The sequence below is a fragment of the Rhinolophus hipposideros genome (genome assembly GCF_964194185.1).
Source record: "Rhinolophus hipposideros genome assembly, chromosome: 5".
NCBI lineage: Eukaryota > Metazoa > Chordata > Mammalia > Chiroptera > Rhinolophidae > Rhinolophus > Rhinolophus hipposideros.
In genome coordinates this window covers 68,064,305-68,085,519 of record NC_138051.1, presented here as the reverse complement: position 1 = coordinate 68,085,519, position 21,215 = coordinate 68,064,305, and positions in this window count along the sequence as shown.

Genomic DNA, 21,215 nt, shown 5'->3' with positions numbered 1-21,215 from the left:
CTTTAGCTTTTTCTTGTCTGGGAAGCTCTTTATCTCTCATTCAATTTTAAATGATAGCCTTACTAGGTAATCTTGGTTATAGGTACGCTTTTGATCACTTTCAGTATTTTGTGCCAGGCCCTTAATGGCTTGTAAACATTCTATTGAGAAATCAGCTGAAAGTCTATGGGAGCTCCATTGTAGGTAACTAACTGCTTTTCTGTTGCTGCTTTTAAGATTCTGTCTTTAACCTTTGGCATTTTAATTATCATGTATCTTGGAGTGGGTCTCTTTGGGTTCATCTTTTTTGGGACTCTGTGCTCCCTAGCCTTGTATGTCTATTTCCTTCTCCAGGTTAGGTAAGTTTTCTGTCATTACTTCTTCAAATAGGTTTTCAATTCCTTGCTCTCTTCTCCTTCTGGTACTCCTATGATGTGAATGTTGGTATGCTTGATGTTGTCCCATAGGTCCCTTAAACTATCCTCATTTTTTTTTTTTTGGATCCTTTTTGCTCTTCTGATTGGGTGTTTTCTGCTACCTTAACTTCTAAATTGCTGATTTGGTCTTGTATTTCATCTAATCTACTGTGGATTCCCTCTAATGTATTCCTCATTTCAGTGATTATGTTCTTTATTTCTGAGCAGTTTTTATCTCTTCTATCTCCATTTTTATATTTTGTATCTCTTTGTTGAAGTTCTCCCTGAGATCGTTGAGCATCCTTATAACCAGTGTTTTGAACTCTGTGTCTGGTAGATTGCTTGTCTCCATTCGTTCAGTTTTTTTTTTTTCTGGAGCTTTGTTCTGTTCTTTCATTTGGGACATGTTTCTTTGTCTCCCCACTTTGGCTGCCTCCCTGTGTTTGTTTCTATGTATTAGGTAGGGCTGCTCTGTCTTCCAGTCTTAGTAGAGTGTCTTTATGTAGTATAAAGAGTACATATGTGGGGCACAGTGGTGCAGTCTCCCTTGTCGCCTGAGCTGGGTGTTCCAGATATGTCCCTTGTGTGTGTTGTGTTTGCCTTCCTTTTGTGGTTGAGCCTTGGTTGCTGTTTACACTTCAATGGGAGGAACTTACTCTCAGGCTGATTGGTTGCGAGGACTGGCCATGACTATAGTGGAGGAGCTACTGTGCAAGGGCTGACCCTATGGAGCAGATTCGCATCAGCAGGGCTCTGGTGCCTGTCCAGTCTGCCCTTTGTGTGTGTAGTCTTTGGAGGCAGCTAGGTGATGCTCTGGGAAGGTCTGAAGCTGGACAGTGGGCATGCCTGCCCTGGGGCCTCCTGGGAAAGGCTCTAATGCAGGCCACATTCAGCCACAGTCTGTGCCTGCCCGGGCCACTTGGCATGAGCCACAAAGCAATCCGCAGATGGCTGCCATGGCACTGGGCGTGGAGGTGCCTCAAGAGGCCAAGCCATGAACAAATGCTGCCATGAACATGTGCCAGGCTTAGGGCTGCTCAGCAAGAGGTTGGGGATATGCCAAAGCCAGATGCTGCTTTTATGGGTTTTCTTAATCTTTGAGAGATTTTAGGAAAGTCCCAGCATGAGCCAAGACAGGCCATTTGTATGGAAAAACCACTACAAGTGGCTTGGGTGTGCCTGAAAGTTGAGTGGGGCAGGGTCTCAAGGAATCACCAGGGTGGGGCAAACAGTGTGAGCCAGGTGATGGAGACTCAGATATGGGGCCACATGTGTCTGCATGGAAGCAGAGGGGAGGGCTCAACAAGAAAATAATGGATCCTGCCAGTACTTCTGTCTGGGAGAAAGCTGCCCCTTCAGCCCTCACCCTGAAGCTAAACAATTCAGTTCTTCCTCATATGTCACTGGCACCTTTTGAGCAGCTTCCCAGTACTGAAGCTCAGAGCAAGAGAGTCCATCAGTGAGTAAGTCTGTCCAGGGACCCTTTAAGAGGAATGCCTGGGACTCCAGCCACCATCTGTCTCACTCAGCCACAATCTCCACTGGTTTTCACAGCAAGAAGTTGTGGAGACTTCTCTTCCTGGCACTGGAACTCTGGGCTGGGGAGCCCAGTGTGGGGCTGGAACCCCTTGCTCCTTCTGGGGGACCTCCGCAGTCGAGATATCCCTCCTGATTTTTAACTACCACACATGGGTGTGATACCAGCCCATTCTGTTTTTCCACCCCTCCTACCAGTCTCGAGGTGGCTTCTGCTATATGTCTTTAGTTGTAGGACTTCTGTTCAACTAGACTTCAGGTGATTCTCAATAATGGTTTTTCTGTAGTTTACTTGTAATTCTGATGTGGTCATAAGAGAGGAGACAGCGCAGCATTTACCTATTCTGCCATCTTGACCAGAACTCTCAATAAAGCTGATTTTTAAAACATTTAAAATGTTAGATTGACAAAGAGATTTTGTCTGGTCATCCCATCTTTTCCCTAATCTCTTCACCCAAGGACTTCTTTTTGTTTTCAAGTATATACTCCCATGTCTTGAAAGATTTTATGACCTAAATGAAATCACATACACAACAGTGATAAATAATGCTAATAACCAATAGGATTAAGTAGGTTTACATACCAAAAAATATAATTAACCTCATTCTGCTAGTTTAAAAGTTGAAAGTCTTTTGATGCATAATCTACTTAGACACTAACTTATAATTAGCTAAAATATTACCTAAAGGAAGTTGCTGGGTATTTGATTTATAACAACTTAACTAGTAAACTTATATCTTAACTTGTATAAATCAGAAATCCTATTCTTCTAGTGAAGAAGTACTTTCACTATCAACACCCCAATGGTATCCCTAATACTCAAACTGGTCAGAAATCCATTTAGTCATCCTATAATCATCCATTCATTCATTCCACATGTACTGGGCACATAATATGGAAAAGGTACTTTCGGCTTTCTATCTACGATAAAAATCTTTTCACCTTTTAACAGTTTAACTAATTATCAGTAATCAACTGTCCAATAGGTACAGGTCAAAAGGCAACATTTAGCCACATTAAATGAGTTCAAATTTTTAAACTCAGACCCAGAAGGAACTTGCCAAGATGGTCTCTGAGTCACTATCAAAAATCTTAGAGAATCAATGGACAACGGAAGAGATGCCAGAATCCTAGAATGTTCTTAGCTCAGAAAGAGTAAAATGGCCAGATTTTAAAAACCATAGATTAAGCCATAGGTCTATAACTGCAGGGAGGACCACAATGAAATGTCACAAGTCACCATCCTAAATCAACACTTTATTCTGGACTTGGATGATGGTTTAAAAAGTCATGTTTTAAAATGAGCAGAATTATAACCCCAAAGAATAATACGATGTATAATAGAAACAAAATTCAAGATGTTCTCACTAGACTGAAATAATGGTCCAAAACTAGCAAGAATGTCACAGATCCAGTGATTAAATAGAGACACAAAATTAAATGCAATGTGGGAGCCTACATTGGATCCTCAAACAGAAAGAAAAGTACATTGGGGGAAAACTGGTGAACTTTCAATAAGGTTCATAATTTAGATAACAGTAATGTATCAATGTTAATTTCCTGTATTTTTTCCAGGTTATGTAATGGTTATGTAAGTAACATTAGGAGAAACTGGGTGAAGCATATATATAAATTATTTGTATTATTTTTGCAAAATTTCTATTTCTAAAATTATTATAAAATAAAAAGTAAAAAATATACCATCACGTATTCTGGAGTCAATACATTCTTTGTAATAGGAGGGCTCAACATGTTTGTGTTTCCAGGTGGGAGTAATAGAGTGTCAAATAGGCATATGCTTATTCATTTGTTAAACCAAACTGCCAAAACCAAGAAAAGTAATTTTGCATAATTTTAATTCACCTAAATGAAAAACATTAAATTGATTTCCTCTGTCCCTCTTCCTCCCCTCATGAAAAAAAGGAAAAAAGTGGGGGGACATCAAGGAACATCCTGTGTTAAGATTACCAAATTACTTTAGCTGAGTCACCATGAATCACCACAGGCATATTGTTTTTTAATTTGTACTTACTCGTTAATGTGGCATTGCCTAATCAATGCTTTTTAGATTCCTTTAAAATGTGCTTTCTTATTTTTGAATCTCTGCCACAAAACTTAACATGTTGTTGCTTCTGAATTAATCTCTTAAACTTGAATGACTGCAATTGTTTTCTGCATAGATTCTTTGCTCTCTTTTTTCTACAAAAGGGGTTTAGCAGTTGTCCCAGGGAAATAAAAAAATCCACGACTATTTTATATCTCAAGTAAGATGTGGAAAAGAAGACTATTCCTGATTCTTTTCTCCCCTTGTTATATAAAGTCAGAATTTGAGGAAAGTCCTGGGGACCCTCCCCATCTCAGAGCAAGTTCCAAAGGCTTCCAAAGGGAGCTAGCTCACTTATGCACTCAGTACTGACAGGAGAGAAGGGGTGAATAGGTGCAGAGTGAAAGCAATGGCAGATATTTTGAAGGTGGAATTAGAGAAAACAAGTATCCCTTTGGAGTTGAAAGTCTTCACATTTTCCTATATATTATTAGAGAATTTCCGTGCTCTATAAATTTTTGGTATAGAAATTTATGAATTTTGAAGACAAATATATTACATTTCTGGTTATTTGCCTTATACTCTGGGTAGATAAGCAATCAAATTTCTCCTGTTGACCCAAAATCTTATTCTTTTTGAAAAATAAATCAAAAGAAGTAAAAACTAGTAAGGCTTTCAGTTTGTGTCTTACCATGTTTCCCTGAAAATAAGACCAGGTCTTATATTAATTTTTGCTCCAAAAGATGCATTTTCAGGGGATGGCGTATTTTTAGGGGATGTCTTATTTTTTCATGTACAACAATCTACATTTATTCAAATACAGTCATATCATTTTCTTCTGGAACTTTGTCATAACGTACTAAATGCATCTGTGTGGCTGACGATCTTAACTGGGGCTTATTTTCAGGTTAGGTCTTTTTTTGGGGAAAACATGGTAGGTAGGTTCCTTTGCAGCTAACTAAAGGGCCAAAAGGAAATACTACAGTTTAAGTATTTCAGATCCAATAAACTGACTGAACTGACTCCTTCCTCTTTGCAGGTCCTCTAGACAATTATACAGACTTTGGGTTGCAAATGTGTTTATCTGCTTACTATCACGATCATTCTGGTGAAAAAAATACATTTCTTTCTCAGCATTGTAAATTAATCAACAATGACTAGACTTAGTAATTGTAAAATCGCAATAAAGAGCTACCCATAAAAGCCATATTTTAATAACTTTCTCCAACTGTAATAATTTGCCTGATTTCCTTTAAACCTGGGACTTTTTGATCAGGACCCGTGGCCTTACTTCCTCTATTCTCTCAAGCCCTGAGATTTCTACTCCCTCCAGCATGGGATTTGAAGAGCTCTAGTTCAGAGCTAAAGGAATGGACATCAAGCTAGCCTGTTCACCTCATACTTCAGATTTTGTACCTGGAGTTCTGTTCTTCTAAAATGAATCCCTCGTCTTTTCTCTGATTGTAGTCCCTTAAATACTTATCTTCATAATCTGCCTACTCTCCTGTTTCTGTACTTTACTTTTGTCTTTACCTCACTCATGCCAGTCTCTATTTTCATCCCCCACCTCCATACTCATCCCTCCCACATCACTTGAATATTGTCCCTAAACTCCAGTCCTGGAGCCGTAGCTCTCTTACTGTTTGCCAATTTTCTCTGATGATGAACACTTAGAAGCCATACTCTGCTCACCTGCACTTCTTCCCACTGCCCACAGCAAGGTATTCTCTTCAGCCCCAGCCTTGCCTTGTGAGTGTGTTATCCCACCTCAGACCCCAGTCCCTGCCCTGGCCCCTCCTCTTTCTCACATTACATCTTGTCTTGAGAACAATATATTTCAGATGTATCTTATTTTAGTATTCATCAAAATTGTATTCAAAGTGGAAGTGTGCTATTTGTTGCTCTCCTAGATAAGAACATTTAAGAAATCACAAAACTGTATCACCCAAAATAACACCAAAGTTTGTATGATAGTGCTCCAGTTGAAGAATAATTCAAATAAGTAAATCTAGAACCTTCAAAACTCAACCTCATGTAGGTAACCCTCTTCTTTTCTGCTGAACAGATGCTATAAAATTATACCCAATTTAGAAATGTCTTCTAGAGTACTTCTACTCAAGGGTGGTCTCTGAAGCTTGCTAGAGATACAGAATCTCAGGCCCCCACACCAAACTACTGAAATGGAAACAAAACCTCCAAATTTGAAAGGCACTTTTCTAGAACTCTTAGAATCTTTAACTACTTATGTTTTCTGCAGTAGATTTGGAAAACATGTAACTATTTTCATCTTTGTAGTATTCCAATTTGAGATATCACTTCTCCCCCATTCTGGTCCCACGCAGGTGTGGGACCAGCCTGTTCCATTTTTCCGCCCCTCTACCTATTGGACGTTGTTTACTGATAATTAAACTGTTAAAAGGTGAAGAGATTTTTAGTGTGGGTAGAAAGCCGAAAGTACCTTGCACATATTATGTGCCCAATATATATGAATGAATGGATGGATGATTATAGGATGACTAGATGGATTTCTGACCAGTTTGAGCATTAGTGATACCACTAAGGTGTTGATAGTGAAAGTACTTCTTCACTAGAAGAATAGGATTTCTGATTTATACAATTTAAGATATCAGTTTACTAGTTAACTTGTTATAAATCAAATACCCAGCTGTTTCCTTTAGGTAATAGGAATGTTATTTTAGCTAATTATAAGTTAGTATCTTATAATCCATGTTAGATTGTGTCAAAAAGACTTTCAACTTTTAAACTGGTAGAATGAGGTTAAGACACTTTTTGGTCTGTAAACCTACTTAATTCTATCAGTTATTAGCATTATTCATCACAGTGGTACATATGATTTCATTTAGGTCATAAAATCTTTCAGGATATGGGAGTACATAATTGAAAATAAAAGGAGTCCTTCGATGAAGAGATTGGAAAAAAGGATGGGATGACCAGACAAAATCTCTAAAGTCTCTTTCAACCTAACATTTTAAATGTTTTAAAAATCAGCTTTATTGAGAGTTCTGGTCAAGATGGCAGAATAGGTAAATGCTGCGCTGTCTCCTCTCTTATGACCACATCAGAATTACAAGTAAACTACAGAAAAACCATTATTGAGAATCACCTGAAGTCTAGTTGAACAGAAGTCCTACAACTAAAGACATATAGCAGAAGCCACCTCGAGACTGGTAGGAGGGGTGGAAAAACAGAATGGGCTGGTATCACACCCATGTGTGGTAGTTAAAAATCAGGAGGGATATCTCGACTGCGGAGGTCCCCCAGAAGGAGCAAGGGGTTCCAGCCCCACACTGGGCTCCCCAGCCCAGAGTTCCAGTGCCAGGAAGAGAAGTCTCCACAACTTCTTGCTGTGAAAACCAGTGGAGATTGTGGCTGAGTGAGACAGATGGTGGCTGGAGTCCCAGGCATTCCTCTTAAAGGGTCCCTGGACAGACTTACTCACTGATGGACTCTCTTGCTCTGAGCTTCAGTACTGGGAAGCTGCTCATAAGGTGCCAGTGACATATGAGTTAGAACTGAATTGTTTAGCTTCAGGTTGAGGGCTGAAGGGGCAGCTTTCTCCCAGACAGAAGTACTGGCAGGATCCATTATTTTCTTGTTGAGCCCTCCCCTCTGCTTCCATGCAGACACATGTGGCCCCATATCTGAGTCTCCATCAACCTGGCTAACATTTTTTAGGACATTGTTTAGTACTGGGCTTAGAGCTGAGCAGCCCTAAGCCCAGTACTAGTGGCAGCCAGTCTTGGTTGGTCACTTGGCCTCTCGAGGCACCTCTAAGCCCAGTGCAGGTGGCTGCCATGTGTGAATTGTTTTGTGTCTCGTGCCAGGGGGCCTCAAGACAGGCAGAGGCTATGGCTGAACTTGGCCTACAGCTCCCAGGAGGAAGTACCACCTTGCTACTTCCACAGACGACAGACTCAAAGGAAGACTGGGAATGCACCAGAGCCCTGCTAAAGTGAATCCTGCTCCATAGGGTCAGTCCCTGCACAACAGATCCTCCTCTGTAGTCACGGCCAGTCCTCTCAACCAATCAGCCTGAGGGTCAGTCCCTCCCATTGACATGTAAACAGAAACCAAGGCTCAACCACAACAGGAAGGCACACACAACCCACCGAGGGGAGCCACTGGAGCACCCAGCTCAGGCGACCAGGGCGACTGCGCCCCTGGGCACCACAGCACTCCTACTACGTATGGCAACTCTACTAAGACTAGGAGGTAAAGCAACCCTACCTAATACATAGAAACACAGGGAGGCAGCCAATATGGGGAGACAAAGAAACACGTCCCAAATGAAAGTACAGAACAAAGCTCCAGAAAAAGAACTAAACAAATGGAGACAAGCAATCTACCAGACACAAAGTTCAAAACACTGGTTATAAGGATGCTCAATGATCTCAGGGAGAACTTCAACAAAGAGATAGGAAACAAAAAATGGAGATAGAAAAAAAAAAAAGAACTGGTCAGAAATACAGAAAACAATCACTGAAATGAAGAATACATTAGAGGGAATCCACAGAGGATCAAATCAGTGATTTAATAGTTAAGGCGGCAGAAAATGCCCAATCATAGCAGCAAAAAGAAAAAAGAATCCAAAAACGTGAGGACAGTTTAAGGGGCCTCTGGGACAACATCAAGCATACCAACATTCACATCATAGGAGTACCAGAAGGAGAAGAGAGCAAGGAATTGAAACCTATTTGAAGAAGTAATGACAGAAAACTTACCTAACCTGGAGAAGGAAATAGACATACAAGGCTAGGGAGCACAGAGTCCCAAAAAAGATGAACCCAAAGAGACCCACTCCAAGATACATGATAATTAAAATGCCAAAGGTTAAACACAGACAGAATCTCAAAAGCAGCAACAGAAAAGCAGTTAGTTACCTATTAAGTTGGTGTAAAAGTAATTGTGGTTTTTGCAATTATTTTTAACCTTTTAAACCACAATTACTTCTGCATCAACCTAATACAAGGGAGCTCCCTTAAGACTTTCAGCTGATTTCTCAACAGAAAGTTTACAAGCCATTAAGGGACTGGCACAAAATACTGAAAGTGATCAAAAGCAGGACCTCTAACCAAGATTACTCTACCTAGCAAGGCTATCATTTAAAATGGAAGGAGAGATAAAGAGCTTCCCAGACAAGAAAAAGCTAAAGGAGTTCATCCCACGACCAAACCAGTATTATAAGAAACATTAAGCCGACTTCTTTAAGAAGATAAAAAAGATTAAAAATCTGAATAAAATGGCAATACATATCTATCAACAATTACTTTAAATGTAAATGGATTACATGCTCCCATCAAAAAATAGAATGGCTGAATGGATAAGAAAACAAGAGCCTTACATATGCTACCTATAAGAGACTCACTTCAAATTGAAAAGACACACACAGACTGAAAGTAAAGCGATGCAAAAGGTATTTCATGAAAATAGAAACAAACAGCTGCAGTAGTCATACTTATACCAGACAAAATAGACTTTAAAACAAAGGCTATAACAAGAGACAAAAAAATAATCCTATTTCTGAGTATTTATCCTAAAAAACTCAAAACACTATTGGAAGGGACGTGTGCAACTACATGTTCATTGCAGCGTTATTTACAAGAGCCAAGATATGGAGGCAGCCTGGGTGTCCATCAATGGATGAATGGATAAAGAAGAAGTGGTACATATATACAATGGAATACTACTCAGCCATAAAAAAGAATGAAATCTTGCCATCTGCAACAATATGGATGGACCTAGAGTTATTGTGCTGAATACAGTAAGTCAGACAGAGAAAGACAAATGCCACATTTCACTTATGTGTTGAATCTGAAAAACAAAATAAACAAACTCATAGATACAGAAAACATTTTGATGGTTGTCAGCTGGTAAGCGAGTTGGGACGTGGGTGAAAAAAGGAACGTTATTAAGAAACACAAATTGGTAGTTATAAAATAGTCATGGGGATGTAAAGTATAGCACAGGGAACATAGTCAATAAGACAGAGGTCGCCAAAAAATGTATACATATTTTAAGAAAGGAAAAAACTGTATTAAAGTTATAATAAAATACATTGATAACAAAAGATGAATACAAGTCATGTGTATACAATTTTTTGGTACCCCTGGTATTGTAATAACAATGTATGGTATCAGATGGGTACTAGATTTATTGGGGTGATCACTTCATAAGGTTTTAAAATGTCTAATCATTATGTTGTACACCTGAAACTAGCATAATGTTGTATGTCAACTGTAACTGAAAAAATAAAACAATTATTTAAAAACATCAGCTTTATTGAACTATACATACAAAATTCACCAATATGAAAATATGAATTTCAATAAGTTCTAAGAAAAGGATTGTTTTTTTACTGAGAGAGAAACCCTAATTAGTAGTTGAAGAAGTCTGAGTTCTCTGTTATTCTTCATTTTTTTACATGAGACAAGTAGATTTGAACCATTTGCATTTAGCTTCAATATTAGTGTCATTGTCATCACCAGGGCTGTTTTCTCCACATGTTTAGACATCTGTCAGAATTTTTCAGAACACATTATCTTCATTTGTGTATAAATTTTTTGAGCTATCACACTTTCTAAACCAGAGCACTGTGCTATCATTTTATGCAAATTACTTAGGAAAGTAGGTTTTCCCTTTCTTGTAATAGGTGAATGATCTCTACAATAAAATTTCTGTATTTAGTTATTTATTTAATTTTAACTTACATTTCAGTTTTAACTTACACTAACAGGCAATGATTCACCTGGTTAAAAAAGTTAAAATATACAAAGGATACAGTGAAAAGTCTTCTTATTGTTTTGGTCCCCCATTTGCTCAATTGCTCCACCAAACTTCAACAGTTTGTTGTGTATCATTCCAGAGTGGATTTATTCAGGTATGAGTAAATATAAATATAAGGTCTCATTTTCCTACCCTCTAAAAAATTCTGGTACCTTTCAAAATTCACCATCTTTCCCTAGCAATTAGTGGGCCATTGCTTCTTTTATTTTTCTTTTGAAAAAAATTAGTTTATTTTTAGAATTTCAGATTATTCAGACTAAAATTTCCTGAAATTAAACAGATTTTAGATATCCTTTAGTTATATCCATTCATCCATTCAATTCATTCATTTAGCAAAAACCAATTGATTTTCTGCTTTGTCAAAGATCCTGTACTGAGTTCTTAGAGGATTATAAAGATTATGTATCTTGCCCTTGAAGAACATATAGTATAGCAGGAGATATAAGACATGAAGCTAAAGAACCATGAGAAATGTATAAAATGCCACAGCAGTTCAGAGAAGGGAGAGATTAGTTATAAATCCTATGGATCAAGGAAAGCTCTGGGAGGAAAACTGCCTTTAAGCTGAGCCATGGAAGTTGGGTGTATGTACCTGTGGACATGGGTGTGAGGGAAAAGGCAGAATATTCTGTTATATCTCAGCACTCTTGTTTGCAAGTGACAGAAACTCAAAGTAGCTTAAACAAAGACAGTAGGAGGATATTAACTCCTGTAACTAAAACCAGAAAAGACAAGGAGGAAGCTAGCTGGCTTCATTGTCAACAGCATAAAACACTTTATCAGTATATATTAGTCTTTTCTGTTTCTCTTTCCTCCATTCTGCTTCTTTTCCTTGAGGCTCCTTCTTGTAACAGGTGATATGGCTGCTAATAACTGTGGCATTATATTCTTACTGCTCTCAATCCAAGAGTAAAAGGAGAGTTGCCCCTCTGATTCCAATTCAGAAATATCTAGAAAGGACTGGCCTAGCTTGGTTGTTATACCCCACTGTGAGGTGGGGAGCAAAGTACTGTGTTTGGCAGCCCACCAGAAACACAATAAACCGGGGAGGAGCAATTCCTTTAGGGTGCTGCTACCAGAAAGAGGTAGGAAAGGATGTAGAACAGGCAAAAAAATGGAGATTCCCTTAACATCTACATCATGAGCAAAGCATGACGGTAGCAAATGGTAGGCCATGCTCTGAATATGGTGGGAAGCTCGGTTATGTTTCAGAAGCAGGGCTGGCACTCGTGTGAGGAAGTGATTTTTCCTTTTCCTATAGTGCAGGGCTGGCACTCGTGTGAGGAAGTGATAATTTTCCTTTTCCTATGGTGCAGGGCTGGCACTCGTGTGAGGAAGTGATAATTTTCCTTTTCCTATGGTGCAGGGCTGGCACTCGTGTGAGGAAGTGAATACTTTTCCTTTTCCTATGGTGCAAAATTTAAGGAGATACTCTCAGATGTTAACTCTGAAATTGCAGGACCCACTTTCCTTGCCTCAACCGAATCCTGGCCCTGTTTAAAAGGAAGATGCTCAATAGTGTTGGAAATCAACAGGTTGAGTAGTTTGCGGATCATGTAGTGTGACCTCTGAGGGAACTGTTTTGATGGAACGATGCAAGTAAGAGCCAGATTGCAAGAGGTTAAGGAGTATATAGAGAAGAAACAGAGGCAAAGAATGTAGACTAGTCTCTCATGAAGTTTGGTGGTAAGGGAATGATAGAGAAGGTATTCTAAGCTGAAGGAAAAACCTTGGGGCCCAGCAAGATTATTTTACTTCATTTTATTTTTAATATTGGCGATATCTGACCCAAAATGCAATCATCTATTTCCATGGAATGACTTGAAGGATTCCTAGCTCTCTTCTAACCCAAAATAATTTTCTATCAGTCTACTAGTGCTGTCTGAATTGCTACAATTAGTGATTTGGGGTTATTGAATTAAAGGATTACATCCTAGCAGTTAGTAAGTACCCTCCCAGGTCCCCATCTGTAGGTAATTCATTAAGCTTTTAGCAGCTATTTGTGTGTTGATGTGAATTGGTTTATCTGATTTTTTTTTTTTTTTGGTGTGTGACAACTGAGAATAGATTTTGATAAAGGGAGGGTAAAGAGCACTGAAGGGTTTGTGATAGTTTGGGATGTGGCCTCTGTAAGATAGCAAGGTGAAGAACCCCCAAAAGGAAAAGTAATCAGGTTCTAAGGGGTAACCTAACTCATAGTTCTACCCAAGGCCAATTCTCCATTTTCAACTTTAAAATCTCCTTCCCCATCAACAAACCATTTTAAAGACAGCCTTTGAGTAGAACCTTGTCAAAACATTCTGGGAATACACCTTATGTCCCAGAAAATAGAAAATACTGGACTTGGAGTCAGAAAACCTATCCTCATCGAATACTCACTGGGCCTATATATGCAGAGGCAGAATTACCTTGAAGCAATGACACTTAGGTGTTAAGATACCACACTTACCCAGGCCCTTTTCCAAGGCCTGGGAGGGATCCTAGCAATATGTTCACATGATCATGCATTTTGGCAAAGTTGCAAAATAAGAGAATTTAATTACAACAGACCACTCTCTCTTTCCACTCCAATTTTCCCTGTCACATTTCCCCTGGGCACCGGAGTAACCACAGTCACTTTTGCAATCCAGTAGCTAAAGGGAAGCTGAGTTGGAGATAGTTACTTTAGGTTTACTGGTACATATTTTTATGGTTTGCTGTCTGTCACTACTGTGTACAAGGTTATTGTTAGCTGCTTCAGTGCACGGACGTCTTGCAGGAATATTCCTACTGCCCACTATGCTGATTTATGGGTCACAACATGGATGTGTAAAGCCCTTGATCACAAACTGGTTAATGAGTGTTATCAATGCAAATATTATTTAAGATGGGTCACTGTTCAAAGAAACTTGAAATGTCCTAAGATCTTACTGCTCATATATGAAAAAACTTTGCTGATACTTTCCAAAATTTGATAACAATGCTAAAAATTTCATGTGGCATTACCAATACTGAGCTCTGAAGCTGAAAGAAGTTCTTATGAACTATGAATAATTAAAAAATTGAAATCAACACATACTAGAAGAAATCTGAATTATCTTTCTACTCAAGACTGCACTATAAAATTGTTGTCATGTAAAGAAGTAACCAAAGAACACACAGAAAGAAACTAGAGAGAAGACTATTCTAGAGGTGTATACAACAGGTAATAAAATGATTGTTATTGTTTTTTGTATTGTTATTGTTTGTTGTATCGATGTTTTGCCAGCTTTTAAAATTTTGTAATTGTTGTGATTTCTTTTCTCATACCCAACTTTGTACTCATAATTTTGTATCCTTTATGTTAAAGAGCACCCTCCCTTCCACATTGTGTAAACGTCAAGCCCTACAAAATCTGGATTCTTCTCCAGGCCTGTGACTTTGAGCAAGTTATATGAGCTCCCAGTTTTCTTATCTGGAAAGTGGGCATCACCATATCTGCTGACTTACATTGTAAGGTTTTTGTGAGGAAGTGAGATGGTAGAGGTGAAAGGACTTTATTACGAGCTACAAAGAGCCATACATACACCTGTAAATGAAGTGGGAGTACTACTCCCACCTCAAAGAATCTTTCATTTTCCCCAAGAGGTTATGTTATCTTTTCAGTGATCATACTTTACATTTGGGGTTATCTTGACTTACAGGATGAGCCATGAGCCCTTAGGAGAGCTTCACATAGATGACAAGCAGCCTCAGGCAGAGTAAAGAGCTGAGGAAAGAATGATGGTGCTAGCAGAAACCCATCCATTATCACTGTTGGAAAACCAACCAAGTTTTCCCTGCTTCTGATACTAAGGACAGAATTTAAATTTAATAATATTCCAAATATGTATATGACATCTATTAAAAGATAATTTTTAGGGGGAGTTGTACAGTTTATTTCTTTGCTTCAGTATTTAACCAGGAAAAAATGGGAATAGGGAAGTTCAATTCACTGAACACCTATTATATGTGAGGGTCTGTGCTAGGTGCTTTTATATACATTATCCCAAACTCACAACATCCATGGATATTATTGACCCTATTTTGCAGAAGTAAAAACTAAGGCTCTCTTTCGAGTAGCCTTGCCACTGGGTTGACATATTAGGACTCTGCCCCTCCCCCAGATATGCCAAATACATGTTGACCACGTGTCTCCATTGCCTAGCTACTAAATGAGTAATTCTCAAATTCTTGCCCAGAGATTTTGTTGAAATTTTGCTGGGCCCTATACCCCAAGAATTCTGATTCAGTATTTCTGGGGTGGGACCTGAGAATGTTGCATTTCTAGTAAGTTCTCAAGTGCTGTTGATGCTGATGGGGAACCCTCTTTGAGAATCACCTTGCTCCAATTCATTTTCATCATTGATGTATCCCTGCTTTGATAAACTAAAATAGTCACATCCTGAACCTGAGATTGGAACCGGGATGTTTGGACAATTTCTAGATTGTCCACTTTTACATTTTAAAAGTATTTCATTTAATTAAAATACTTGATTAATTTATCAAATCCAAGATGTCATTGATTGCAAGACACACCTAGATTTAGGAAAAAAACCCTAAACAACAGCAAAAACCGAAGCCTAAAAGAGTTGAGTGCCTGGCCCATATTCACAGTGATTAGGTATTTTAAAGCAAGGTCTGTTTGATCCCACCCTCTCAGGTACCAGTCCATTGTTACATGCTGTTTACAATATAATTTTCCTTTTCCTATTTGTTTGTCTGTTTTAAATTGATGAATCCAGCTCATACAGTCACAATTGCATGCAAAAAGAATTTTGTAGAACAGATGTCTAGTATACATGCACATGTCTTCACTTTATGCATTTAGAAATGCATACTTTATCATGAATTTATGGAGTCAGGAGTATACCCAATGCAATAAAATATGCTTTAAATGGTGCTTAAATGTATAACTCTTTAATAGGAATTTTAAATACCTGAAAATGTTTGAAATACATAATAAACTAGTTTACCACTAACCAGACTGCTCATGTATCAAATTAAAATGCACCACCTAAAATCAGATATCGGATTCCATGCTACAAAATTTAAGACTAATTTCTTTAGCCAGAAAAGCAAATATAAAGCAACATTCTCATGTTGCAGATTGATAGTGCCAGGGCTAAAATGACTTTCCAAGAGGCAGTTTTATATATTTTTCATCAGAATTGAAAATACACACAGTTCATTTGCTTCTGTTCATTAAATTTTAAAATTGAGATGAGTTTGGTAGTCAGTAGATTTTCATGGGACTTTTGTGATTTAAGATTTTAATGAAAATGAAAATTCTGGGTTCCCCCCCCCCTTAGCCTATGCATGGGGATGGGATGCCAATCCACTGTCTTAAAATTTTGTCTGAGTTTGTGATTTTTGTGTGTGTGTTTACTTTTTAATTTGTAGGTCAAAACTAAAGTGGCAGAGCGAGGGAGAGAGAGAAGAGTTACCTCGGAAAAGGAAACGTTTATCATTCTACAACAAGCAAAAGTATTAGGAATTATATTTTATAGGGTTAAGAGAGTATAATAGCTAGGGTTTTTGAAACCTAATGGGTGACTCTTACCTGTTTAGGAAAATGTGTGTGTGAGAAGATCATTTTCATGTTATGAGTCCAAAGCCACGAGATTCTGAAATACCATATGCCTAGAGGGAGAATCATCCCAGAGAACTTGACAAGTAGGTAAAAGCAGGTAACCTGAGCTAGGAGGATTTAAGTGAACTTTGGGTCCAGCCTCCTATATGAGTCATCATTGGGTTCAAATGAGCTCAGAGCTAACAGCAGGGCTCCGCCACTAATTTGGAACAGACAAGCTTCAAGGAAGATCCATTAATTCATAAAGTTTTAAAATATTTATTGAGCACCTAACAATTGGGCTAGGCGCTGGGAATATAAAGATGAGTGAGTGAGATGCGGTCCTTGCCCTTAAGGAGCTTACACTCTAGAGGGGGGCGTCAAACATATAGACAAATAAATGCATAAATAAGTGTACTACAACCTTTAAAAACAGACATCTAGATAAGGTACGGTGGAAGCATTAAAAAGGAAGTGGAAAAGTCTCTGTGGGGAGCCCATTTCATCAAGCAAGACTTCTTGAGGTGCGGTAGGCTTGATGGAGTGGCTGGTTAGCAGTGGAGACAGGGAGCGGCGCTCGGGGCAGAGGAAACCACGGGACGCGCCGCAACAGCACGAGCAGAGAAAACACGGAGGTGTAAAACTGCTCGTCCTGCTCGGCGATCGCCCTCAAACTGCTTTATCTCCGGACAAGGAAGGGAAAGGGTGGACAAAAACAATTCGATCCCTCAGGGTAGGATAGGTCTAAAGAAGTTTGGGAATATAAATCCTAGCAAACGAGCTGCAAGGCAGAATTCTAGCCTACGGGAGTTCGTAAGAGCTGAAATGGGTGCCGCCAAGTTTCCGAGAAGAGGGGACTCGGGCGGCGGCGGGGGCCTTGCCAGAGTTTAATTGGGCGATCGTGGACATTTGGTCGGCAGGACACCCAGCTCGGGGTCCCCGCTCCGACGTTGACCCGGCGGATCTGCCCTACGCACAAAGCCCTTTCGAGGCCTCAACCACTGCAAATCCCTCTCCCCGAGTCGGGAGCCTACCTGCTCTTCGGTCACAGCTCGAGGGACTCACTCCGCGCCACCGAGAGCCGGCGGGGACGACTGTTTTCCGGACTGGCCCACCCAAGAGGCTCACCGCAAACCGCCCAGACGGGACTCGGCCGAGCAGCCCCGCGCAGGCGACTCACGCGGAGGCCAGACGCGGGCGTGCGCACGTCGCGCAGACTCAGATCGGCGCGGCAGACGTGCGCCACGCGCTGCATCCTATCGCTCGAGGCCCTAGGACTTCGCGCGGTCAGGGGCTCGAGGACGAGCGCGCGCCGTGCCTGCGGCCGGAGCGCGCTTTTGTGTTTTTAGGCCCCTCGCGCGTTGGGTTTGTTGAATTGCTCCCACCCGGTTTTGAGAGGTTTCTCTCCTCGAGCTACGTAAGTCAGTCTAACGAGAGGAGTGGTTCAGGCCTACACAGCAGAACTCCCAGGGCGCTGGACAGAGAAGGTGGGTGTGGAACTTGTCACCTCGGAGAGGCGCAATCCGGAGGAAGGACCCGCCTCCCCGGTACTGTGGGCCCACCTCGGTCTTCTCCCCGAGAAGAGAGTTCGGCCCCACTTCCTCGCTCAGGGCGCCCACCCTCGGGGCCCCACGCGCCCTCCTCCCCTGCCGCCATTTCCCAGCAGGCCTCCAGGGGGCCTCCCCGCCGTAGCCTTCCCGGCGGCCGCTCGGCGAAGGAACGCGCCCCGGCCGGGACCCGTGCGCGGACAATGACCCCTTCTCCCCTCGACGGCTCCTCCTGGCCGACACCGTCCCCCCACCGTCCACCCCCAGGCAAACCTATTAGCCATTCAGGACGACAAAACCCCCGCAGCCCCGCGCATTGTCCCGCCGAGCGCCTGGCCACAGTCATTAGCCCTGATTATGCTGAGCCGCCTGACAGCCCTGCGGGCCGCTGGGCAGACCCACCTCCCCTTCGCCGCCACCCCCGGCCCCGCCTCACAATAGGAGCGGAAATCGTCCGCGCTCCCGCGTCCAGGCTGAATAGAGCGAAAAGCTGCTTCTCTTCTTCTCCCGTCCCATTCACTTTGTCTTCAGACACAATATTTTTTTCCTTTTTGTTAAAATTAGGGGGAGAGAACGAGGTCAAGGAAGACTTTGCTAGAGCTCTTTGCCTGTCATTTGTTTAATGTAAACAAAGAGCAAGTCCTCCCCCACCCCCAGCCTCTCATCCCCTCCCTCCCAGATTTTTATAAACAAACTAGTGGCTAGAAAGGCAGTGGAGGTGGGGTGGGACCAGCGCGGCGGGTGGAAGCGGAGTGGGTCATCAAGGGGGATGAGAGAGGAGCTGCGGCATTTGGGGAGCAGGAGCCATCGAGCTTTTGGCGGGTGGTTGAAATATTTATAACCGGTAAAGGAGCCTGAGCTAGGGCTGGGGGTTCAATCCTCACACGGGTCAGGTCCGTTGAAATATAAAAATGCAGCTTCTTTCCACTTTGCTGGAGTAAGTGCTTTTTGGGGAATTGTTACAGGAAAATAATTTCAAGAAAGAAAGAAAGGAAACCCATCACATGGAGATTTCTCCAAATTCAGCATAGCTACTACCTGGAATTAAAAAACAAACAAAAAAATCCTTTCTAGACCAGGATAAAACTAAGGAAAAAAACTAAAAAGAAAACGAAACCCTTTTACAATACCAGTCCATGGGAAGATTTGGACCAATTCCCAACATGTGATCATCGAAGAAATAATTGATTGTTCACAAAAGCAGTTAGGTGCCATCGGGTTTCAGATAAACATTTAAAAAATCTTTTAAATACTATGTCACCCTTTAAGATATTATTAAAATTAGATAAATCTTAAGATTGGTGAAACAGAATAGCTATTTTACAATAGAATCCTTAGGCAGCATGTTACTTCAAGCAAATGAGATGTACTTTAAAGAAAGATGTAGTTCAAAGGCTTTCACCAAAGAAGGAAGAAAAATCCTCGATCAATTCTCCATCACTGTTTGGCCTTCTCTTTTTTTGCTAAGCAATGAAGCATTCTTCAGAAATTTTTGTAAAGAGAAAGTTTAGTTCTTAGCAGTGCTATTACCCACCCGTTTTTGAAAAATGCATAGTGGACATTTCCTTCTGCATTGAAACTGGTGAGTGAGGTGGGATTTTAGAATCTCAAATTCCTTTATATCAGTCCACTAATTAGTCCTTTCCCTTCCCTCTTGAATTTGCATCAGCTTAAAGGACAAAATTTGCCAACTGTCTTCTTCAAATGCTGGTCTGGACAGCTCCACAGTTAGGACGTGGTAGGCTGGGGAACGAGACAGGAAATGCCTTGATTTTTCACTGAAGTGCAGGACGCTTTGGCTGGTTCAGGACGAGGGTGAGGCAAGGGAGGAGTGCAAAATTTAAGGAGGCTCTCACTCCCAGATGCCTTGTGCTTGCTGTACTTGTTTGACCTGGGGAGTGAACACCTCCCTACATTTTGTACTCTAGGTGCCTCCCTTGCCTCAGTGGGGCCCTTGTCCTGCTCCTTGGCATTCCAGAAATTACCAGGGGCTCTAGGAAATCAAAGAGAGTCTTGAGAAGTTTTACCATCCTAGCCTTTCAGGACCCACAGTAGGGCATTTGTTTGTTTCCTGGAAGAACAACAGCTTGCCCCACTCCTTCCACCTAGAGCTCTTGTGCAAGAGTTTTGATTGTCAACAGTTCTCTGGATAAGGGCTTCTTTGTACACTGGCAATCATTTATCAATCCCAAATGGGGCCAAATCTGTTCAAGCGATTTAGAAACCAAAAACCAACCCTTTTTTATGCCCTGGGCTTCCCCATATATCTTGCCATTTGACTGCTTTTTGTCTCCATGACTTCACTTATTTTTGTTTGGTTTGCATATTGGCACTTCTACCCAAGTAAGTTATCAGGCTTCTGAACCAAAGGAGCCTATGTTAAGGACATATGTCCATAAGGACAAAGAAGCATATGTTAAGGACAGAAAGGCAAATTGAAAGGAGTCCAGTGGGGAGCAGAGCTTGAGGAGGGAAGTTCAGCTCAAGTGATTCAAAGATCAATGTCAAATTTTATAATATGTAATCCATGGCACTCGGGAAAAAGCTTAGAGACTCTGGATAGCATTTACTTTGTTAGTGCAAGGACAGAGTTTTGTTTGTTTTTGGTGTGTGTGTGTGTGTGTGCCTGCACACTTTGAGAGGGCAAATTAAATACTAAAAATATTTGATGTTTTTAATTGAAGCCATTACAGGACAAGGAGGCTCCGGATGACTTGTTTCATATTTAATACAGAAATCAGATGTTTAAAATGCCAGTCAGTTCTCTGCAGCTTTCCATTTCATCTCAATATGTGGCATGTCTACACCCTTCCACCATCTCATATACCCCTTTAGTCGAATACATTTGATTAAAACCTGCTTATGCAGCAAGAAGATACTAGGCTAGTTGTACCTTTCCTGTCTTCTTTTGTCTAATTTTAATATGAGTTCAACCCTAAATACAATTTGTGTTCACTCTAGTATGATCATTGGTGCCTACTGCTTTTGTATGGGAGGGGCCTCAAAGGAGATGGAAAGCTTTTCTCATTGCAGAGACTGTCAGAATAGTCTTACATTTTTATAAAATAGGACTCACTATTGAGTCCCAGAATTTGGCTTCCTAAATTGTTCTTGAAAGCCCTTGACACTTAATAAAAGTGAGTGTGAGGTGAATAAGCCATACCTGTGCTGGGAATGTGGGGAGTTGCCTAATATAGAATGCACATGTTGCCAATTTCTAGGTTTAAATATATCATACATACATATGTACATGCATACTTATGTATGTACCTACCTACACACACGCAATTTGACTTGGGAGGTGGCTATGTGGTTATGGA